The sequence below is a fragment of the Mobula hypostoma genome, chromosome 7, assembly GCF_963921235.1.
Source record: "Mobula hypostoma chromosome 7, sMobHyp1.1, whole genome shotgun sequence".
NCBI classification, from domain to species: Eukaryota; Metazoa; Chordata; class Chondrichthyes; order Myliobatiformes; family Myliobatidae; genus Mobula; species Mobula hypostoma.
This window is the reverse complement of record NC_086103.1, coordinates 163,161,881-163,185,228: the sequence shown is the minus strand read 5'-3', so window position 1 is coordinate 163,185,228 and position 23,348 is coordinate 163,161,881. Positions and strand designations below refer to the sequence as shown.

At 39.3% G+C, this 23,348-nt stretch overlaps 1 protein-coding gene across 5 annotated transcripts in view; it reads right to left on the bottom strand.

Annotated features, from left to right (window-relative positions):
- The window catches only part of LOC134349723 (inositol polyphosphate-4-phosphatase type I A), a 271,499-nt gene that overhangs the window by 208,801 nt on the left and 39,350 nt on the right, over window positions 1-23,348 (bottom strand). For all 5 annotated transcript variants that reach the window (XM_063054477.1, XM_063054480.1, XM_063054481.1 and 2 more), the window contains exon 2: window positions 9,135-9,227. The gene's annotated coding sequence lies outside the window, so the exon portion shown is untranslated. The remainder of the gene's footprint in view (window positions 1-9,134; window positions 9,228-23,348) is intronic.

Here is a 23,348-nt window from a genome sequence, read left to right as displayed (position 1 = left end):
ATGTCTTGGATTGGATCCATGGCATTCTCTTTTTTTTTTAATTTTTAATTTTTATTTGGATAAGGAATTCACAACTTATTCACATGTATAAGCTTTTCCATTTTTTTTATATATGTATAAAACTATAATTATTTATACATTCCTAAGTACACATTAAGATGATATAAAAAGAAATTAGACACTTAAATAGATAATTATGTGCAGTTGAAATTAGGCTAAGTAATGATATTAGTTGTTAAGAAAAATAATAATAATTTCCATATATCTCTTCTGGACCATTTCTTTCTGGTCCAAAATGTTGTACGTAAGCCTATGTAACTACCATTGTAGGTGTTTATATCCTAACTTGTTCATGTTTGCTCCTACCCCCAAACATAATTATCCAATCCCTATGTACTTATTTACTTAATTTTATCATTTTTTATCCCTTTCCCAAATCTTTTCCTTTACTTGTGTTAATTCTCCATTTTCAAAAAAAAAACAAAAACAGTAAACATTTAGACCAGGGGTGCTTACGTTAGCAATATTACTGTGTTGATCAGAAGAGCAGTATAAATCATTAGGACAGTCATCTAAAGTCTGCTTGCTTTGGGGTTATATATTCAATCCATTTATTCCAAATTTGATAAAATTTTTCTTTTTGAATTCTCAGAGAGTAAGTCACCTTTTCCATTTTAAATATTTCCAAGATAATTTCGTGCCAATCTTCTAATGTAGGTGGATTTAGCCACTTTCTAGTGATTGATTTCTTACTTGCCACTAAAAGGGCCTGCAGCAACTTTATATCTTTCTTCTGTTCAAGAAACAATACATGCCCCAAATAGAGCGTCTCAAAGTTCAGAGGTATCTGGGTCTTAAGTACCTTAACTAATGTTCTATGAACACCTTTCCAATATAAACTTAATTTAGGGCAATCCCAGAAAATAAGGAAATGATTTGCCTCCGTGGAGCCGCACCTTCTCCAACACGCCACGTTTGTGTCTTTATATTTTTCCTGATATGGGGTCTTGAAGTATCTTATAATATTTTTTCAACAATATTCTCTCCCAGTCAAAGAGTTAGTCCAAGACCACTGAAAGCTGCATATTTCCCCCCCAGCCTCCTCTGAAAGTACCAACCCCACTTCTTTCTCCCACTTCTCTTTAATATACAATGTGTTTACATTTTTAGCATGGGAGAGTGCATTATATAATCGAGAAACTGATTTACTTGGTATTGAACTGTAAGCCGAATTCAGAACCTTGAAAAATTCTAATTCTGCTGTTGATAAGTCTGTATATCTACAACTCTGGTTAACGTAAACTCTGGGTTACCTAAAAAAGTCATTGTGTTCTAGGCCATGTTTGTTCTGCAGGAATTGGAAACTTCGTAATACTCTTTTATGTGTAAATGAGAGGTAAATTGTAAGAACTTTCTTTATCCATAGTTCAAATCTTTCATCTCCTCTGTTGGGAAGGAATTCGGTATCATATGCACACCATCTGAAAAGTTTTAAAATGTTATTGATTCCACATGAATTGACCACCTTCTGCCATACTTTTAATGTAAGATTTATCCTGTTGTTTTTAAACTTTTCCAATTGGGCCATCAATCCTTTGTCAGCTATTGAGGCCTGTAGAGGAAAACTGTCAACCAATCCAAATTCTATTTCCTTCCATCTAGCCTCATATTCTTTATTACACCAATATAACAGAGGGGTTATCTGTGAAGCATAAAAATAATTTCTCAAGCAAGGAAGTACCATACCTCCTCCTTCCTTCCCTAACTGTAAAGTATTATATCAAATTCTAGGTTTCTTTCCTTGCCAGATAAAGCGGGAAATCCATTTGTCCCATTCCCTGAATTGATTATCATCCACCTCCTCAGGTAAAGTCCGGAAAAGGTAGAGTAACCGAGGGAGAATATTCGTTTTTATGGTATTTATCCTTGAATATAAACTTAAAAAGGGGATAAGATTCCATCTATGCATATCTGCTTTTACCTCTGAAATTAATGGCCCATAATTTACCTGTGACAGCGTCGAAAGATCCTTCAGCAGGGTTATTCCTAAATATTTTAATGATTTAGCTTCCCACTTAAGATCATATGTATCCTGCAGTTTTTTGGATGGTGTATAATTTAGGGACATAACCTGCGTTTTCTTTACATTTATTTTATAACCTGATATTTTCCCAAAGTCATCCAACAGTGTAAACAATCCTATAAATGATTTTTCTGGTTCACTCAGATAGACTAAAACATCATCTGTGAATAAAGCCACTTTCTGTTCAATCCCTGCCACCTTGATACCTTTTACAATTTCACTCTGTCTTATTAGTTGGGCAAGCGGTTCAATGTATAGCGCAAAAGGAGAGGAGAAATTGGGCATCCCTGTCTAGTGCCTCTCTCTAAAATAAAGGAGTCAGAAAGGTCCCCATTTATCTTAATTCCAGCTGTAGGGCTTTCGTATAAAGTCTGGATTACTTTAATAAACTTTTCTTGAAAACCAAATCTTCCTAACACTCTGTATAGGAATGCCCAACTAACTGAATTAAAAGCTTTCTCAGCGTCTAATCCCACTACCATTGTCTCTGTCCTGTTCTTAATAACCTGTTCTGGTATGTGTAGAGTTCTCCTTATGTTGTCCTGTGTTTGTCTTTGTTGAATAAATCCAGTCTGGTCTAAGTGGATTAGGCCAGGTAAAAGCTAATTGGCCAATAATTACCACATTCTAGTTTATCTTTACCCTCTTTAGGGATAACTGAAATAATCACTTCTCTCCAGGAAGGTGGAGTTTCTCCTCTCTGCAAGATCCAAATAAAGGTGTTAAGTAGTAATGGGGCTAACTGTGACTTCAGCGATTTGTACCACTCTGAGGTAAACCCATCAGAACCTGGAGACTTTCCAGCCTTTAATCTAGAGATGGCCACATTCAGTTCTTTGACAGTTACTGGTTCTAATAGGCATTCATTTTGTAAATCTGTAAGCTTGGGTAGATCTAAAGAATTCAATAAATTGTCTATATAGGGCTCATTGGAGGCCCGGGGTTGGGAGTACAGCTCTCGATAATATGTTTCAAAACTCTCTTGAATTTTCCCTATTGTATTCTCCACAAGCTCTGTCTTTGGATTCTTTATTTTATGAATTGTATTGTCTGCTTGTTGTTTTCGTAATTTATATGCTAATAATCTAGCTGATTTACCTCCTACTTCATAATTCTTTTGTCTCAGGTAAAGAAAATTTCTTTGAGTTTCCAATGTATAAATATCATCAATTTCACTTTGCAATTTCCTAATTTCCTGTTTTAAATTAGAATTACTTTTGTTGCTATCTACAACTTGAAGTTGTTTTAATTTTCCTTGAAGGTCTGCTAATTTTTGTGCATTGATTTTTTTCATGTGAGTGGTAATGGAAATAATTTTTCCTCTCAGTACAGCTTTCAATGTATCCCATAAGATCACTGGTGATGTTTCTCCCGTGTCATTAAGGTCTAGGTATTCTTTGATTTCTCCCCTTAATCTCTCCATAACTTTCAAGTTATTGAGTATATGTGAATTTAACCTCCATAGTGTTTTCCTCATTTTCCTTCCCAGGATTAGCGACATAGAGACTGGGCTATGATCCGACAGATCAATTGTTGCAATATTACAGTTTTTTATCCTGTATTGAAGATAAAGAAATAGTCTATCCTTGAATAGGCTGAATGAGGGAAAGAGTGATGTGTACAATCTTTACTAGTGGGGTGTAATTCCCTCCACACATCTATAATTCCCAACTGCTCCATCAATAAATTCATTTTCCGAGTCAGAGGTTTATTCTAACTATTTTTGAAGAATCTAATGCAGGATTTAACCTAATATTAAAATCCCCTCCACAGATTACTACCCCTTGAGAACTGACCATTAGGTCAAAAATGGGTCTATAGAATGAACATTCACAACCTGGAGGAGCATAAACATTCAGCAGTGTTATTTCTGTACCTTCTATTCTTCCTGTAATTTTTACAAATCGTCCATCTTTGTCTTTAGTCTCTGAAATATGTTCATAATTAAGAGTACTTGATATTAAAGTAGCTACCCCTCTTTTGTGGCTCAATTTATATGATGAATAAAATACATGCTTAAAGCCCATTCTTTTTAATTTTTCATGTTCGGATTGGCTCATATGTGTTTCCTGGAGGAAAGCTATTTGTGCCCTCTCTTTTTTCAATTTAGACATAATCTTATTTCTTTTAATTTGATTCAAAACCCCATTAACATTATAGGAAATTATTTTTACCAATTCAATTTGCATTTTTCTCTAGTAGAAAAAAAACACTCTCCTTTTCTAACCAAACAGTAAGCAATCCCTTCTCAACAGTAAACCAAAACATAACCACACCCTAGACATTTTTGAATGTATAACATTTGAAAATTTTTCCCGACTTCCAACAGTGAGGCCTGAGCACCGACCCGCCTCAGTTCAGAGGAATAACCTCTGTCTTCACCCTGTGTTAGACAGCCCTCAGCAGTGTGAATAATCATAGAGAATTTTCTCCTACTTATGTCTCGACCATATTGCTATCATTCAAGTTATTCCGTCTAGCTTATTTTCAGTTACCAGCTTTCATTTTACCTTTAAGTCCGATTTACTCTTTTCAGTCATTTCTCTTAATTAACCCGTACTCTCTGTACATTCGCGTCTGAACATCTGCAGCTTTTCCTTGTAGTTTGACACTCTGGTTCGTGTGGAGCATCCTCGCCACACTGGCTGCCACGACTTCTGCCGAATCCTCTCCAGTAGCGACTCCGGTTAGGTGATAACTTTAATAGGTAGTCCCCGGTCTGCCAAGTCCGACGTTGTCCTCCGCCATAGCATAAGTTTTTGTCCCTTCGTCGTAAAAGACTCTCAGCCGAGCTGGATACAGGGTCTGAAATCTGATGTTGTTTTCCTTCAGAACCCTCCGTGTTTCCGCATATTCCTTCCGTCTGGCAAGGATCCCCGGTGCGTAATCACGGTCTGAACTAATTTTACAGTTGCTCCACATGAAACCTTTCTTTTGCCATGCCCGTTTAAGCACCTCCTCCTTCGTTCTGTAACTGAGAAATCTGACTAGAATTGAACTGGGCTGGGCGGCTGCCCGAGGCTGTGGTGCCAACGTGTGGTGAGCCCTTTCTATCTGTAGGTCTTTTGCATCCGGTATATCAAGGTTCTTGCTAAGCAGCTTCTCCACGAAGGGAACCATCAATCTGGGTTTACATTCAGTTCCTTCGGGAACTCCGTAGATCCTCACATTTTCCCTTCTTGAGCGGCCTTCTTGGTCTATTAGCTTCCACTGGAGCTGCTCTTGTTGCTTTAGCATTTCTGCTATCACTTCCTCTGCGTTTTGTAGCTTCTCCTCAATTCCTACATTCCTCGCTTCGGCTTCATCTATCCTCGAATTAGTTTTTACTATTTCTCCTTTAATATCTTAATTGTTTGTTGTTATCTTGTCGGAACTCGCGAATCTCTCTGAGAATCAAAGACAGATTCACGGATTCCTCCTCATTATCTCCATCCTGGCTTGCCATGGGGGGGCTAGGCCCGTCGCCTTGCTGCGTCTCTTTGTGTTTATCAGCCTTCTGAGTGGACTTTTTAATCTTGTTCTTAGACATCATCCTTGCCCCTTTTATTAATATAGTTATACAATATTAAGTATTTGTCTAATTTCGATTTTGGGGCAGTTTACCTTCTTTTTTGTCAAGAGACCTTTTTCTTACACCGCCATTCCCTTGATGACCCGGAAGTCCCCCGTGGATCCGTGGCGTTTTCAAGGGCGAGAGTGAGCAGCCAGAAGTGTTGGTACATATTGGCACCATTGACATAGGTAGACAAGGTAAGGAGGTTCTGAAGAGTGATTTTCAGGAGCTAGGTCAGAAGCTAAGAAACAACACCTCCAGGGTAGTAATTTTCTGGATTACTGCCCATGCCACGTGCCAGTGAGGGTAGGAAAAGGAAATTTGGCAGGTGAATGCGTGGCTGGTGCAGGGTGCAGGGTTTAGATTTATGGATCGTTGGGATCTCTTCTGGGGAAGGTAAGACCTATACAAAAGGAACAGGATATACCTGAACCAGAGGGGATGCAATATCCTTGCGGGCAAGTTGGCTGGAGTTGTTCGGGAGGGTTTAAACTAATTTGGCAGGGGGGAGGATGGGAAAAGGTCTGATACTGCTGAAGATGAGGTAGCTGGTTTACAAACAGAGGCAATGTGTAGTGAGGAAAAGCCTTTGATAAGGCAAAATTACAGTCAACAGGAGGAGTTGTTACATAAAAGGTGGATAAAGTTGAAAAGGGCGAATACAGGATACAAGATATAGCTGAATGTCCACAGTATACAGAATAAGGTAGATGAATTTATAGCAGTTACAGATTGGCACGTATCATGTTGTAAGCATTATTGAATCATGGCTAATTATAGCTGGGAGCTTAATTATATAATTTTGGTAGAAGAAATGAAAGGGTTGACTATTTTCTAAATGGAGAGAAAATACAAAAATGAGGCACAAAGAGACTTTGGAGTCCTTGTACAGGAATCCTTAAGGTTAATTTGCAGGTTGAGTCTGTGGTAAAGAAGGCAAATGAGATGATAACATTTATTTCAAGAGGACTAGAATATAAAAGCAAGGATGTAATGTTGAGACTGTATAAAGCACTGTTGAGGCCTCACTTGGAGCATTGAGTGCAATTTTGGGCCCCTCATCTTAGAAAGGATGCGCTGAAACTAGAGAGGGTTCAAAGGAGATTCATGAAAATGATTCCAGGATTGAAAGGCTTGTCATACGAAGAGCTTTTTATGGCTCTGGGACTGCATTCACTAGAATTCAGAAGCGATAATCTAATTGAAACCTATCAAATGGTGAAAGGCCTTGATAAAGTGAATGTGGAGAGGATGTTCTCTGTGGTGGGACAGTCTAAAACTAGAAAGCCTCAGAATAGAGGGGCTTCTCTTTCAAACAGAAATGAGGAGGAATTTATTTAGCCAGAGAGTGGTGAATCTGTGGGATTCTTTATGTATATTTAAGGCAGAAGTTGATTAATTCTTGATTGGTCAGGGCATGACGGGATACGGGGAGAAGATAGGAGATTGGAGCCAAGACAAAAATTGGATCAGTCATGATGAAATGGTGGAGCAGACTCAATGGGCCAGATGGTCTAATTCTGCTCCTACATCTTATGGTCTTACTTAGAAAAGGAAGGAGTCAAGGATGGACTAAAATTAATACACCAATTAAATCTAACAATCCAAATGAGCGGGGATAAATGATTGACTTTAGAAACCTAAGTTTGCTAAGATTCTGGAAACCATAATGGGACAAAGACTCCAGTTTAACATCTGTCTAAGAAAGCTCACCAATACCTCTACTTCTTCAAGAGGTTCAAGAAATTGGCATGTTCTCATCAACCCTTACCAATTTGTATCAATGCACCATTTGAATGCATCATGGCTCGGTATAGCAACCACTCTTCACATGACTACAAGAAACTACAGAGAATATCACAGAAACCAGCCTCCCCTCCTTGGACTTTGTCTATGCTTCTCGCTGCATCAGAAAAAGAGCCAGAAGATCAAAGATGCTTACCACCCTGAACATACTCTTTTCTCCACTCTTCCATCAGCAGAAGGTACAAAAGCCTGAAAACTCATACACCAGGTTCAGGTTCAAGTTCAGATTCTATTGCACTGTTACAAGTCTATTAAATAATTCCCTAGTATGATAACTTAGATTCTTGACCTCATAATCTACCTCATTATGATCATGTAACTTATTCTTTACCTGAAATACACCTTCTCTGTAGATATACACTTCATTCTTGTCTCAATCTGAAACATTGACTGTCTTCCTTTCCATGGATGCTGCCTGCCCTGCTGATTTTCTCCAGCATTTTGTGTGTGCTGTTATTGTTTTACTTTGTTCTACCTTAAAACCCTATATAATAATCTAATATCCACAAACAATATGCTGTTTGTGCATATTAGATTAGCTTTTCACAGTATCATGGTATATGTGACAATAATAAACCAATTCTAATTATTAAAAAAGTGTTGTACAGTACCATCCCTAGTACATCAGAATGGACTCTTGGCCTCACCTTAAGGGCTTGCATCTGACTGCACTGCACTCTAGCACTTTATTCAGCATTCTATTATTGTTTTTCCTTGTACTATCTCCATTCACTGTTATGATGAAATGATCCATGATGATGGGCCTCTGTTGCTATCTCCACCTTCCTTCCACCATCTAACTCCATCTTTCTGTCAATCATTCCTCACCTGTCATTTTTCACCTCTTTCCCCAAACCTCACCCTCTACTCAGTCCACAGGATAGGTCTCGACCTGAAACACTGACCGTCCATTTCCATCCACAGCTGTCAAGTTCTCTTGCAGTTTACTTTTTGATCCATATTTGATCCATATTCTAGCATCTATAGTCTCATACCTCCATCTTCAGTCAAAGTCTTGCTTATCTTGCTCCACATATCCACTAAATGATATAACTATTTGCTATCATCAACTATGCACTGAAAATTAACTTTTCCAATTAAGTAGTCACATTTGACCAGGTTTAAATAATTGAATATTTGAAGTGTAGTATTTGAAACTTAACTTTTATTTAGTTTAGGCAACACACATCAAAGTTGCTGGTGAACGTAGCAGGCCAGGCAGCATCTCTAGGAAGGGGTACAGTCGACGTTTCAGGCCTGAAACGTCGACTGTACCTCTTCCTAAAGATGCTGCCTGGCCTGCTGCGTTCACCAGCAACTTTGATGTGTGTTGCTTGAATTTCCAGCATCTGCAGAATTCCTGTTGTTTGCATTTTTATTTAGCTTATCTTTATTTTCCTTAACTCCAACTTTACATTCTGTTCACTGCTTTCACTCAGTCCTTGCACTAATTTCATAACCTTTCAATTTAATTGGTTCAGATAATACATAATGATTTGCCTTGAACAGCATGGTACTAGATGCCCTGTTTTATTAGCAAACATTTTTAGCATGATCAAAGAAACACCACACTTAAATACATGTTCATCTGGATGATGAGACGATAAAATGGGTATCTGCTTCTATTTGCATGCTTGTATTTGGTTTCACAAATAGCAACATTACAAAACATATTGGTCTAAATGTACTTACCTTTTGCTAATCACCAAATCCAATATCATACACAAATGCTCGGAGCCAAATGGACAGGAGCTGAACACCATTCATTCAAGTGGAGTCATCAACCTTGATTGGAAAGTAAGTGCAGGTAAGTACTTTAATTATCTTACTGTCATTTAATTAATTTCCAGTATTTTAATATCAATTAACACAGTTTTTGAATGTTTGATTAAATCTCACTACCATTAGGTGGATGTTCTGTGGAAAAAAAAACTTCGAGTCAAATGTAGTTGGTAGACCTAATTGGGAACAATCTGGCTTAACATGGATAAAAACTTAATGACAGAAGATATACAAAGTAGGATGGTGCTCATTTGGTTGAACAGACAGAAAAGATGTATTGCAAGTGCGCCAAACAGTTGAAAGAAAATTCCAACAAATTACTCAGAGATTAGTTAGAATCAAATTTAGTATCACTAGCGTGTGTCATGAAATCCGTTTTGTGACAACTGGTGATTGCAATACATAATAAAAAAATATAAATTACAGTAAATATATAAATAAGTAGTGCTAAAAGAAATGGGAAAAATATTGAGGTAGTGTTCATGGGTTTATTGTTCATTCAGAAATCTCATGCTGGAACAGAAAAAGCTGTTTCTGAAATGTTGAGTGCGTCTTTGGTCTCCTGTACCTCCTCCTTTATGGTAATGAGAAAATGGCATGTGATGGGGGTCCTTAATGATGGCTGCTACTTTCTTGCGGCATTATCTTTTAAAAGTGTCCTTGATGCTGCAGAGGCTAGTGCCCATGATGGAGCTGGTGGAGTTTACTACTTTGCAGCTCCTTCTAATCCTGTGAAAATGAGACCACCCATACCAAACGGTGATACAACCAGAATGCTCTCCATGGCACATCTGTAAAAATCTGTGTGTCTTTGATGACATACCAATTCTCTTCAAATTCCTCATAAAATATAGTGCCTTGAGTTAATCACAAAGTATACTCCACCTCCTCTGCTTTTAAAAGTCAACTGTACTTTCTTTGCAGAGAATGGTAAAGCCATTGAGCTAAAGCACTGCATCCAAAATGGCGGTGTATAGCCATGTTTCCGTGAAGCAAAGTACACAGCAGTCCCTCTGGTATCACAATCTTGCTCTGAAGTCTTCAATTTTATTTTCCAGCGACTGTACAGTTGGGAGTGGAAGTACCTGTAGACCAGCACAATGTCCCCATTTCTGTTTTCTTAACGGGGAACTGCATATTATGATCCGAGTTTGCCAGCCAAGTTTCATTGATTTTGAGTATCAATAGATTTTTTAAACATCTTAAAATGATGCTGCTTACTAAAATACCATTGGTTGTGTCTGTAGATTTCAACTGTAGTAGTCCTAAATGGAAATATTTAATGATTCCCATCGGAGCTGCATGCAAACATTTGCCACTTAATGGCACTATCTCACTGCAAAAGACTGTAAATGTTTCTTATATTATACTTACTGCAAATATTTCTTATAGTAAGAACAAAACAATTCTTTATTTACATTTGCTTGATATTATATTAATACATATTCTTCAGAGGCATGAAGTATTTTATTTAGACCCAGAAAATCCAACATTTGATAAAGCTCAGAATTGTGTAGGTCTTATTTACCACTTTCTTGGAGGAATTTTAAAAAAATTACTGGAAGGAGAAATTGATGTTCATGCCATCAGTTGGATTCAAAGGTTCAAAGAATATTTATTATCAAAGTGTGAATACAGAATACAACTCTGAGATTCATCTTCCTGCATGCAGCCCCAAAACGAAGAAACACCATAGAACCTGTTCAAAGAAAAAACATCAAACATACATGTGAAAAAAAGAATAAAGTTGCACAAATATAAAAAGCCGGTGAATATCATATAGGAACTCAACATCAAACCACGAGTCCAGGAGAATTCAGTTTAGTTCAGTTCAATGTGGCGCTGATAGCCCACTGCAAGCCACGTTAATCGCCCCAATCAAACTGCTCAAAATCAGCAAAAAAAGTAACCAGAATCCAGAAAAGCATGCAACATGAACATCAAAGTCCCCCAAAACAAGTCTAGATTCGCCAATCAATCTTCATAATGGAACAAATTCCAGATGACGTATGGCAAAAAACAGTTCATAAAATTTATTCATCCTCTGTGTGTCTTAGACATGTTTGTTGTTCAGTTTCAGTTTAAACCTGTGCACTGTTGTCATTGGTCTAAAGTTAGATTGGCTAGGGTTAATAAAGATCTTGACCCAATGTGTGACAGATGTAAACAATTCCCAGCTACACACTGCCATATGTTTTGGTCATGTTCAAAATTAGTAAATTTCTCAGGTTTGATTTTTGAAACTTTTTCAAAAGTTTTTGGACAATTAATTACACTATCTTGGTCAATAGCATTATTTGAAGTGCCTTCTCAGAATGTTAACCTCAGCAAATTCCAAACCGATCTCATCCCTGTTTGTTTACTTCTTGCCAGAAGGCTCATCTTGTGCAAATGGAAAGACTCTTCCCCTCCAACATATGGATATTGGACCAAAGATATCACGTACTTTATAAAATTTGAGAAGATCCGCTATTTGGTCAGGGGGCAGCAGTCTGCAAGATTTAACACTACTTGGCAACCTTTTTTAAGCTTTGTCAAAAATATGGATGCTGAAAAAAATTATCTGAATGTGTAAGGTGCTCAATCTTTATATGTACACTAGGCCTTTGTATCTATTTTTGACTGGTCTGGCTGGTTCTATTTGTTCATGTTTATTGAGGGGTGGGGGGGTTCTTTTTGTAACTGGTATAAAATGGTTGGTTGTATTATAACATATGTTCTATTTTTCTTTGTTAATAAAAATACTTTGATCAAAAAAAAATCTTCATAATATGGATCCCAAGAGTCCTGCGCTTTCCTCTGACAGCAGTAAGCAAGGGGGAAAAGAAGAATGGTCAAATGCAGGCAAACAGCGCACAACACCTGCCCGTCTGCCGTTCTCATCTTCATCGAGTTTAACTTTGCTCAGTGCCTCAATCGGAGAGAAGCAATGGAGTCAATTATGGGCTCGCACTCCACATCCAAGGTTTCCAGGCCACCTGGTGACACACTGTGCTCCCAACCTCAGCAAATTCCCTCAGAGACGACAAAGCGCAGATTGCTCAATCAGCCTAAAAACACACCATTGTGGCGACCCACTTTCTAGGACACACGAACCGGCGCGCGCCGGCAGAGAGGCCGGCCCCAAAAAGGGCGCCAGGCCATCTTTACCAGCAGGGGGAAAATCCCGCGCGCGGAAAGGGTCTGCAAATATGCATTCCCCACAGCAGTCCCGCCCGAGGAGGGCAGGAACAGGAAGGCTTTAAAGGAGGCCACGAAGTTTGAATAAATCTCTTCTATCGCAACTCCAACTCACCGACTACGTGTCGTTATTTTAGCGCTGTGTGTAGCACACCACTACACCATCAAAATGAAAACGACAGGTTCCAATCGTACACAGCTTAGTAGTAGAATATTATTTGAAAGAAGTAGAAGATTCATGAACTGAATGCAGGATGTCACCATTAGTCATGCAGCTTGCTGTGCAAGATGCCACTATTCTCCCTAGATGGAATATGAAGTGTTACTCCTCCACTCGAGAGCGGCCTCATCATGGCGGAACAGGAGGCCATGGACCAAAATGACAAAATGGGAATGGAGATACTGTAGTAATTAAAATGGTTGGCTAATAGAAAATTCGGATTTCGCCTTCTGGTAATTTTTTTCCTCCTCATTTTTCTCTTTTCGTCTTTTCCCCTCCCACTTCTTGCTCCCTGTGTGGATGAGAGTGGGGGTTGTAGGAAGGATGAGCAACCTAAATGTGGCACTATAATTCAGGGAGCCATTCAGGAGGGGGGAAGAGAAAAGAAATGTAATGGTAATTGAGGATAGTATAGTCAAGGGAATAGTCAGAGTTCTCTCTCGCGAAGATAGAGCATCCCGAAGGCTGTATTGCCTGCCTGGTGTCTGGATTCAGGACATCTTATCCGACCTGCAAAGGAATTTGCAGTGGAAGGGGAAAAATCCAGTTGTTATGGCCCATGTGGGTACCAACGACATAGGGAGAATGAGGAAAGAGATTCTGCTGAGGGAATTTGAGCAGCTAGGGACTAAATTGTTGGACTGAAGGAAGGATCTGAGAGTGGGGATTTATTGGACAATTTTGCTAATTTGTTTTAATCTCTATTTCCGGATATTTTACCTCAGCCTCCTGATATTGAAAGAGCGCATAGAAATTTCACTTCGAAATCTCAAGATCCGAATAAACCAAGGTCAGTTTTGGTCAGCTTTCTTCGTTTTAAAGTAAAAGATCAAATCATAAAATATGCAAGGAAACACAGATTTTTTAATTCAAGGGTTCCGAGATTCATTTTTATGAAGACTATCCACCAGAAGTTATGGAACAGCGGTTCAAATTCGTTCCAGCTATGAAGATAGCCCATGATAAGGGATTATTCCCATCACTTCGCTATCCAGCCCGATTAAAATTATTTCCTAAAGATTCGATTCCACGTGTTTTTTTTGGATCCCAAAGCGGCATTGGACTATGTTAATTCTATTTTGGAGGCGGCCAAGGTTTGAATGGTATTAGGTCTGCTGAATAATTTTCCGAAAGAAAACAAGCTTTGAAGATTTCTGATATGTTGAAGGTGTCCTTTGATCGATGGGCCATTTAAAGAAGATGTGAACTTCTTGATTTGACTGATGAATGACTTTTCCGAAATCTGTTTGGTATACTGAGTGAATTAACACAGCGTGTTAATTGTTAACTGGTTTGATTATTTGTCTTTATCCTTCCTTTTCTTCATTAAGTGATAGTTTTCATAGTTTATAAAGATTTTTTCTTTTATATATAGCGAGGAGTGCTTAGTAAATAGATAATAAGTCTCAGCTTTTCTTCTAAGTTTTTTTAATTGGGCAGTAAGTCAAAGGAATAATGGCACCGATTTTTCTTCATTAGAGATTACATGGACATTTTTCTTTTTGTTTAGGTTTAATTTTATTGTTTTGATGTCTTTGGAGATTGTTTTTGCATTCCCCACTTTATTTTTAATGATCAAGTATAAACATCTTTTCTCCCCTCTGCAGGGCTTTCTTATTTTAGGGCCGTGTGTTTTTTTCTGTAAATGGGGCGGGGGATGGTGGAATTAAGGAAAACTTTTTAAATCACTGTTTGACAAACTTACTGGATTTCTTTGAATATATAATGAGCGCAATGGATAGGGGGCAACAGATGGACATTATTTACTTGGATTTCCAGAAGGTGTTCAATAAGGTGCCCCATAAGATAAGGATGCATAGAATTGGGGGTGATGTATTGCAAGGATAGAGGATTGGTTAACTAATGGAAAGCAGAGAGTTGGAATACACGGGTGTTACTCTGGTTGGCAATCAGTGGTGAGCAATGTGCCAGAGGGGTCGGTGCTGGGCCCACAAATGTCCATGATATACATTAACGATCTGGAAGAAAGTACCAAGTGAAGTGTACTAAACTGATTGGAAAAACAAATTGTGCAGAAGATACAGAGAGTCTGCAGAAAGATACAGCTAAGTTAAGTGAGTGGGCAAGGGTCTGGCAGATGCAGTACAATGTTGGTAAATGGGAAGTCATCCACTTTGGAAGGAAAAAATGAAAGAGCAGGTTATTATTTAAATAGTAAAAAAAATGCAGCATGCTGCTGTGTAGAAGGACTTGGGAGTACGTGTGGATGAATGACAAAAAGGTTGGTTTGCAGGTGCAGTAGGCTATCAAGGCAGCAAATGGACCGTTGGTCTTCACTGCTAGAGGGATTGAATTTAAGAACAGGGAAGTTATGCTGCAACTGTACAGGGTACTGGTGAGGCCACATCTGGAGTACTGTGTGCATTTCTGATCTCCTTACTTGAGGAAGGATGTACTGTCTTTGGAGGTGGTGCAGAAGAGGTTCACCAGGTTGATTCCAGAGATGAGGGAGTTAGACTATGTGGAGAGATAGTATAGAAACATATAAAATTATGAAAAGGATCGATAAGATAGAGGCAGGAAAGTTGTTTCCACTGGTAGGTGAGACTAGAACAAGGGGACATAGCCTCAAGATTCGGGGGAGTAGATGAAGGATGGCAATGAGGAGGAACTGCTTTTCCCAGAGGGTGATGAATCTGTGGAATTCTCTGCCCAATGAAGCAGTGGAGGCTACCTCAGTAAATATATTTAAGACAAGGTTGGATAGATTTTTGCATAGTAGGGGAATTAAGGGTTATGGGGAAAAAGGCAGGCAGGTGGAGTTGAATCTATAACCAGATCAGCCATAACTTATTGAATGGCAGAGCAGGCTCGACGGGTAATAGGGCCTACTCCTGCTCCTATTTCTTTTGTTTTATGTTTGCTCTTCTTCTATTCCCCACTCTGGCCTCTTACCTCTTCTTTCCATCTACATCCCTGTCACCTGCCCCTCCTTCTTTTCTTTCTCCCATGGTCCATTCTCCTCTCCCATCAGATAACTTTTTCTCCAGCCCTTTATCTTTCCCCCAACCTGGCATCACCTATCAACTTTCTAGCTTGCCCCTCCTTCACCTCCTCCCACCTTTTTATTCTGGAGTCTTCCTCCTTCCTTTCCAGTCCTGATGAAGGGTGTCAGCCAGAAATGTCAACTAATCATTTTCATAAATGTTTCTCGACCTGCTGAGATCCTTAATCATTTTGTGTATGTTGCTCTTGATTTCCAGCATCTGCAGAATCTCTTCTGTTTATGATTCGTAATTTTGACCTTTGCAGTTTCAAAGTACTATTGTTATCTGCAGTTTCTGCAATACATCCGTTTCATGCTACCCATTTCAACCTTACTGCTACAACCTGTCTTTCCACAGCTCACCTTGCAGTTTGTTCATTCCCATCAATACTGCCTCAGAAATTACATTTATCAATGCAACTAACTTACCAATAAAATACCAACCAGCCTTTGAAGATGGTTTCCAAACTACAGTTGCTGAAAATGCAGTCTGCCACATTGAACACCATGACCAAAAAAGCCAAAAAAAATTAAACAGCACAGACTAGAACCTGCAGATTCTAAGCATGTTGCTCACTGTCCAAAATTATAAAAGATAACTTTGAAAAGCAAGCTTGTGACATCGGGTGAATTGTATTGTTAAAAACTAAATTATATACATTACTGTGCAAAAGTCTTATGCACATGTAAAAAAATTCTGCAAAACAAAGATGTTTTCAAAAATAATGAAAACACTTCTAAATATCAAAGAAATTACAATAAAGAGAAGTAAACAGTGTAAAAAAAACTAAATCAAATCAATATTTGGTGTGACTACCCTTTGCCTTTAAAACTGCACCAATTCTCTTCGGTACATTGTGATGCAGTTTTATAAGAAAATCAGCTGGCAGGTCATTCCAAGTATCTTGGAAAACTTGCCACAGTTATTCTACAGTCTGGCTGGCTCACTTGCTTGTGTCTCTCCAGCTAATCCCAAACAGCCTCGATGATGTTGAGGCCATGTGGGGGCCATGCCAATGTTCTTTTTTTATGACCTTGGCCATGTGTTTTTTGGGGTCATTGGCCTGCAGTAGAATGAAGTTGGGACTGATCAGACCCCTCCCTGATAGTCCTGCATGATGGATGAGAATCTGCTTGTACTTCTCAGCTTTGAAGATTCCATTAATTCTGACCAGATCATCAACTCCATTTGCAGAAATGCAGCCCAAACCTGCAGGGCATCTCCATTGTGCTTCACTGCTGGCTACAGACTCATCCATGTTGAGCTTCCAGCACTTCTACAGACAAACTTCCTCCTGTTTTGAGTCAAAAATTTCAAATCTCCACCAGTTACCAGGGAATGTATTTTTGAACTGGGACTGGTAACCTGTTTCCTCAAATCTACCTGCCCCTCCACCAATCTTCATATCATCTGCAAATTGGCAACAAAGCCATCTGTTCCATCATCTAAATCATTTATATACAGCATAAAAAAGAAGTGGTCCCAACACCAACCCCTGCGGAAAACTACTAGTATCAATCAACTGTTTTTTTAAAAATATTATCTTTCTCCTTTACTGATATGTTTTATCTTGCTGCCCTGTTACTTCCTCTGTATGCTGACTTTCTTATTGGCCAGCAAACAAACTGATTTCGAGTTACGGGGCTACAGAGAAAAGCCTGAAAATAAGCAATCTGGAACATAGAGAAAAAGGACATTGATTTTGCCATAATAAAATGAAATATATTCCATTGAATTCATAGTGTAGAAAAGGGTTTTTAAAAGATAACTCTTGAAAGAATATCCAATAACAGAAGAATTAATATAATCTTCTCCCTAAACAGCTTTGTAACGCAAAGATAAAAAGTTGCCAAAAATAATCTAATTTCTTCTTGTGCTCATATCACCAAGATCTTTAACTTCAGCGCTACACAAAGATAAAAGTACTCTCTCTATAATCTAATAAGCAAATAGTACAGACTGCATGAAATGTAAAACACATGTCCTATCATAAATCCTTGATCATATTGATAACTGTTATTTGCCCATGTTCTTATAATAGATCAACCTTCCTACCATTCCTCATGATCACCATTTAATTCCAGCTAAGTTAAAAAAAAATCACATTTCTACATAAACATTATTCATTTATTTGGAAATAAATTTTATGTTTAAAAGTTTTGTAATAAGCCATAGGAGCAGAATTAGGCTATTTGACCCATTGAGTCTGCTCCTCCATTTCATCATAGTTGATTTATTGTCCTTCGCAACCCTATTCTCCTGCTTTCTTTGATGTCCTGATTAATCAAGAGCTTATAAATATTGCTCATTCCACCCCAAGCTTTAATTTTTAAAAAGTCTGGTATAAAGAGAAAGTTTCCCATTTGTTGGATTAGACTGTATAATTGCTATTTTCTTTGCAGGTTAACAATTAATTGTCCACTTGTATGTTATACAACTACTTACAGTGCCTTGAGAAAGTATTCAGACCCCACAACTATTTTCACATTTTACTGTCTCATTTTCTAAATTTAAAATATATTGAAGTAGGATATTTTGAGCCAATCTACAAAACATCGTGCATCATGCCAAATCAAAAGATAAATTCCAAAACCTGTAAACAATTTACTGAAACTAAAAGGCAAAATTGTGAGGATAAAAAGTATTCATCCCCTTTGAAATTACTAATGTTAACTTTCCTCAGGTGCAATATATTACCTTATCAACTCAAAGGTCCAATTATTATCAAAGCATGTATCCATATGCAACTCTGAAATTTGTCTTCTCCAGTTAACCACAAAACAAAGAAAGAACATGAAAGTCATTCAGAGAAAAACATCAAATCCAACTCCCCTCCACACAAAAATAGTATTCTGATCGATTTGTTGATGTAGAGAATTGAAGGATCACCTGTTTTCAATTAATTCATAAGAATAAATACTCCCCCACCCCCAGGTAAGGTATAACAGTATGGTAGGTTTTCAACAGACCAAACCAAAATGAAGACAAAGGAACATTCAAGGAAAGTCAAGGAAATGATAATAGAGAAGCACAAATCTGGGGAAGGATACAAGAGCATTTCAAAGGCTCAAACATACCTTAGAGCTCAGTGCAGTCCATCATGAAAAAGCAGAAAAAATATAAAACCATCAACACACTGCCTAGGTCAGGCCGCCCCTCTAAACTTGCTGGAGATGAATGGCATTTGTAAGAGAGGATACTCTGATGCCAACAGACACTGGGTGAGCTGCAGAGATCAATAAGACTGCAACTGGAGATGAGGTTCATGGCTTCACAATCTCTAAAACCTTGCACAAAAGAGTATTAGTGGAAAAGTGTTAAGGAAAAAGCCCTGACTTAAAAAAAAGCATATCCTTGCCTGTAAAAACTTTACGAAGTGTCACTTAGAAGATAGTGTAAAAAACTGGAAGAAGGTCTTGTGATCAGATGAGACTAAAGTGAAACTTTCTGACCTCAATACTAAGCAGTACATGTGGTCTGAATCTAATACTGTACATCTGCCACATAACACCTTCCCTACTGTAAAGTATGATGCTATGGGGATCCTTTTCAGCAGCAGGGACTGGAAATCCATCAGCATTGATGGGAAGATGAATGATACTACATACAGAGAGATCCTGGATAAAAGCCTGTCAGAAAGCTTAAACTGGTGAGGAAGTTCATCTTTCAGCAGGACAATAATCCAAAGCACACTGCTAGAGCAACCATGGCGTAGCTTCAAATGAAGAAAATTGATGTCCTTTAGTAGTCCAGTCAGAGTCCTGACCTTAACTCAATCAAACATCTCTGGCAAAACCTCAAGACTGCTGTCCACCGCTGATCCCCAACTAAACTAGCACAGCTTGAGCAAACAACAGGAATTCTGCAGATGCTGGAAATTCAAGCAACATACATCAAAGTTGCTGGTGAACGCAGCAGGCCAGGCAGCATCTATAGGAAGAGGCGCAGTCGACGTTTCAGGCCGAGACCCTTCGTCAGGACTAACTGAAGGAAGAGTGAGTAAGGGATTTGAAAGCTGGAGGGGGAGATGCAAAATGATAGGAGAAGACAGGAGGGGGAGGGATGGAGCCGAGAGCTGGACAGGTGATAGGCAGAAGGGGATACGAGAGGATCATGGGACAGGAGGTCCGGGAAGAAAGACGGGGGGGGGGGGGACCCAGAGGATGGGCAAGAGGTATATTCAGAGGGACAGAGGGAGAAAAAGGAGAGTGAGAGAAAGAATGTGTGCATTAAAAAGAGTAACAGATGGGGTACGAGGGGGAGGTGGGGCCTAGCGGAAGTTAGAGAAGTCAATGTTCATGCCATCAGGTTGGAGGCTACCCAGACGGAATATAAGGTGTTGTTCCTCCAACCTGAGTGTGGCTTCATCTTTACAGTAGAGGAGGCCGTGGATAGACATGTCAGAATGGGAATGGGATGTGGAATTAAAATGTGTGGCCACTGGGAGATCCTGCTTTCTCTGGCGGACAGAGCGTAGATGTTCAGCAAAGCGGTCTCCCAGTCTGCGTCGGGTCTCACCAATATATAAAAGGCCACATCGGGAGCACCGGACGCAGTATATCACCCCAGTCGACTCACAGGTGAAGTGATGCCTCACCTGGAAGGACTGTTTGGGGCCCTGAATGGTGGTAAGGGAGGAAGTGTAAGGGCATGTGTAGCACTTGTTCCGCTTACACGGATAAGTGCTAGCAGGGAGATCAGTGGGGAGGGATGGGGGGGACGAATGGACAAGGGAGTTGTGTAGGGAGCGATCCCTGCGGAATGCAGAGAGAGGCGGGGAGGGAAAGATATGCTTAGTGGTGGGATCCCGTTGGAGGTGGCGGAAGCTTGAGCAATTCTGCAAGGAGGAATGGGTAAATCTTGCTCGATCATGATGTGCAAAGCTAATTCAGACATCCAAAAAGACTACTGGCTGTAATAGCTGTAAGAGGTGGTTCAACTAAGTATTGAAGAAAGGGGAATGAATACTTTCAAACTGCTGACATTTCAGTTTTTGAATCTTTAATTTTTCATGCTTTACAATTTTCCCTGGTTTTGGAGCTTTGCTTTGAAAAAAATTGAGCATGTGATTCAGAAATAAAAATTTTCAATTTGTTCAAAATCCCTGTATGTAATACTTCTTTATGTGAACAAAGGGCTGAGGGGGTGAGTATTTTAATATGAAGTTTATTATGTTTCTTGTGGTCACTATGTATATGCAATTGTTCAGTGCATCCTTGAATTATTATATTTGTATAATTCTGGAAGCTTCTGGTATTGCATTATTTGAATAAATCAATACTATTATTTATTGGTTAACTCTTATTTACAAATTTGAAAATATTTCTTATTCATGGCATAAAAACAGCTGACCATGTTGGGCCACAACCTTTGCTGCTTCTCTCCATTCTTAGCCACTAGCCTCTACTTCTCCCCATTTCCAATTCTCTATGTTCTATTAGCACTTAACAAAACAATCATGAAGCAACAAGTTTCATGCCTCTTTCCTGACTTCCTAAAGGTCCTTGGATCAAAAAAACACATCAGAATCCAAAACACATTTTTAGATAAAATTGGAAAATAATTAACAATTAGTATTTTTCAAGATTATTAGCTTGCTTCCAGGATGTCAACAGATTACTTCAATGCAACATTCCCTTCAACTTTCACACACTGTTTAAGGATGGAAAATTGTAATATACTGCTTGGCATCTTCAGTGAAGCTCTGAATTGTTGAATTTATTCCCATTAATGTATAAACGTTACAAGGATGAATGGGATAAAATGTAAAGTCTTGTATACTTGCAAAGTAATCAAGTCCTCAGCACCAATACACTTCTTTTAGTATATTTGCTAGTCTCCTTGTTTAGACTCAGGAGTTCCAGGTGGTTCTTTAAGGAGTCACATATGACTCTAGGCACCATCATGTTACATCTGACACTGAAGTGTCAGAATCAGATTTATTTATTTATTAAAGATGAAATAGCAGCATATCTTGATAGCAGTGATAGGATTGGGCCAAGCCAGCATGGATTTACCAAGGGCAAATCATGCTTGACTAATCTATTGGAGTTTTTCGAGGATATAACCAGGAAGATAGACGCGGCGATCCAGTGGATGTGGTGTACCTTGACTTTCAGAAGGCATTTGATAAGGTACCACATAGGAGATTGGTGGGTAAAATCAGAGCTCATGGCATTGGGGGGAGCATATTGACAAGGAATGAAAACTGGTTGGCAGATAGAAAGCAAAGGGTAGTAGTGAATGGGTGTTTCTCGGAATGGCAGGTAGTGACTAGTGGGGTGCCACAGGGCTCAGCATTGGGACCACAGCTGTTTACGATTTACGTCAATGATTTGGAGGAAGGCATTGTGAATAACATCAGCAAGTTTGCTGATGATACTAAGCTGGGTGGCAGAGTGACATGTGATGAGGATGTTAGGAGAATTCAAGGTGACTTGGATAGGCTGGGTGAGTCGGCAGAAACTTGGCAGATGGCGTTTAATGTGAATAAGTGTGAGCTTATTCACTTTGGGAGCAAGAACAGGAAGGCAGATTATTATCTGAACGGTGGGGAGTTAGGTAAGGGGGAAATACAAAGAGATCTAGGAGTACTTGTTCATCACTCTCTGAAGGTGAATGAGCAAGTGCAGCAGGCAGTGAAGAAGGCTAATGGAATGTTGGCCTTTATTACAAAGGGAATTGAGTACAAGAGCAAGGAAATCCTTTTGCATTTGTACAGGGCCCTGGTGAGACCACACCTGGAGTATTGTGTGCAGTTTTGGTCTCCAGGGTTAAGGAAGGACATCCTGGCTGTGGAGGACGTGCGGCGTAGGTTCACTAGGTTAATTCCTGGGATGTCCGGACTGTCTTACGCAGAGAGGTTAGAGAGACTGGGCTTGTACACACTGGAATTAAGGAGATTGAGGGGGGGATCTGATTGAGACATATAAGATTATTAAGAGATTGGACAAGATAGAGGCAGGAAATATGTTCCAGATGCTGGGAGAGTCCAGTACCAGAGGGCATGGTTTAAGAATAAGGGATAGGTCATTTAGGACAGAGTTGAGGAGGAACTTCTTCTCCCAGAGAGTTGTGGAGGTGTGGAACGCGCTGCCTCAGAAGGCAGTGGAGGCCAATTCTCTGGATGCTTTCAAAAAGGAGCTAGATAGGTATCTTATGGATAGGGGAATCAAGGGTTATGGGGACAAGGCAGGAACCGGGTATTGATAGTAGATGATCAGCCATGATCTCAGAATGGCGGTGCAGGCTCGAAGGGCCGAATGGTCTACTTCTGCACCTATTGTCTATTTTTGTACAGTGCAATACAAAAATGATACTGTTTCAATAAGAACTATATTTTAAAATAATAAATACTGCAAAACGAGAGCAAAATAGTCCTGACGAAGGGTCTTGGCCTGAAACGTCGACTGCGCCTCTTCCTATAGATGCTGCTTGGCCTGCTGCGTTCACCAGCAACTTTGATGTATGTTGCAAAATAGTGCAGTAGTGTTCGTGGACCATTCAGAAGTTGGATGACAGACAGGAAGAAGCTGCTGCTAAAATGTTGAGTGTACATTCTGTCTGATAGTGGTAATGAGAAGAGGGCATGTCCTGATCGGTGAGGGTCCTTAATGATGGATGTTGCCATCTTGAGACATCACCTTTTGAGAATGTCCTTTATGGTGGGGAGGCTAGTGCCCATGATGGAGCTGGTTGAATTGACAACTCTCTGCA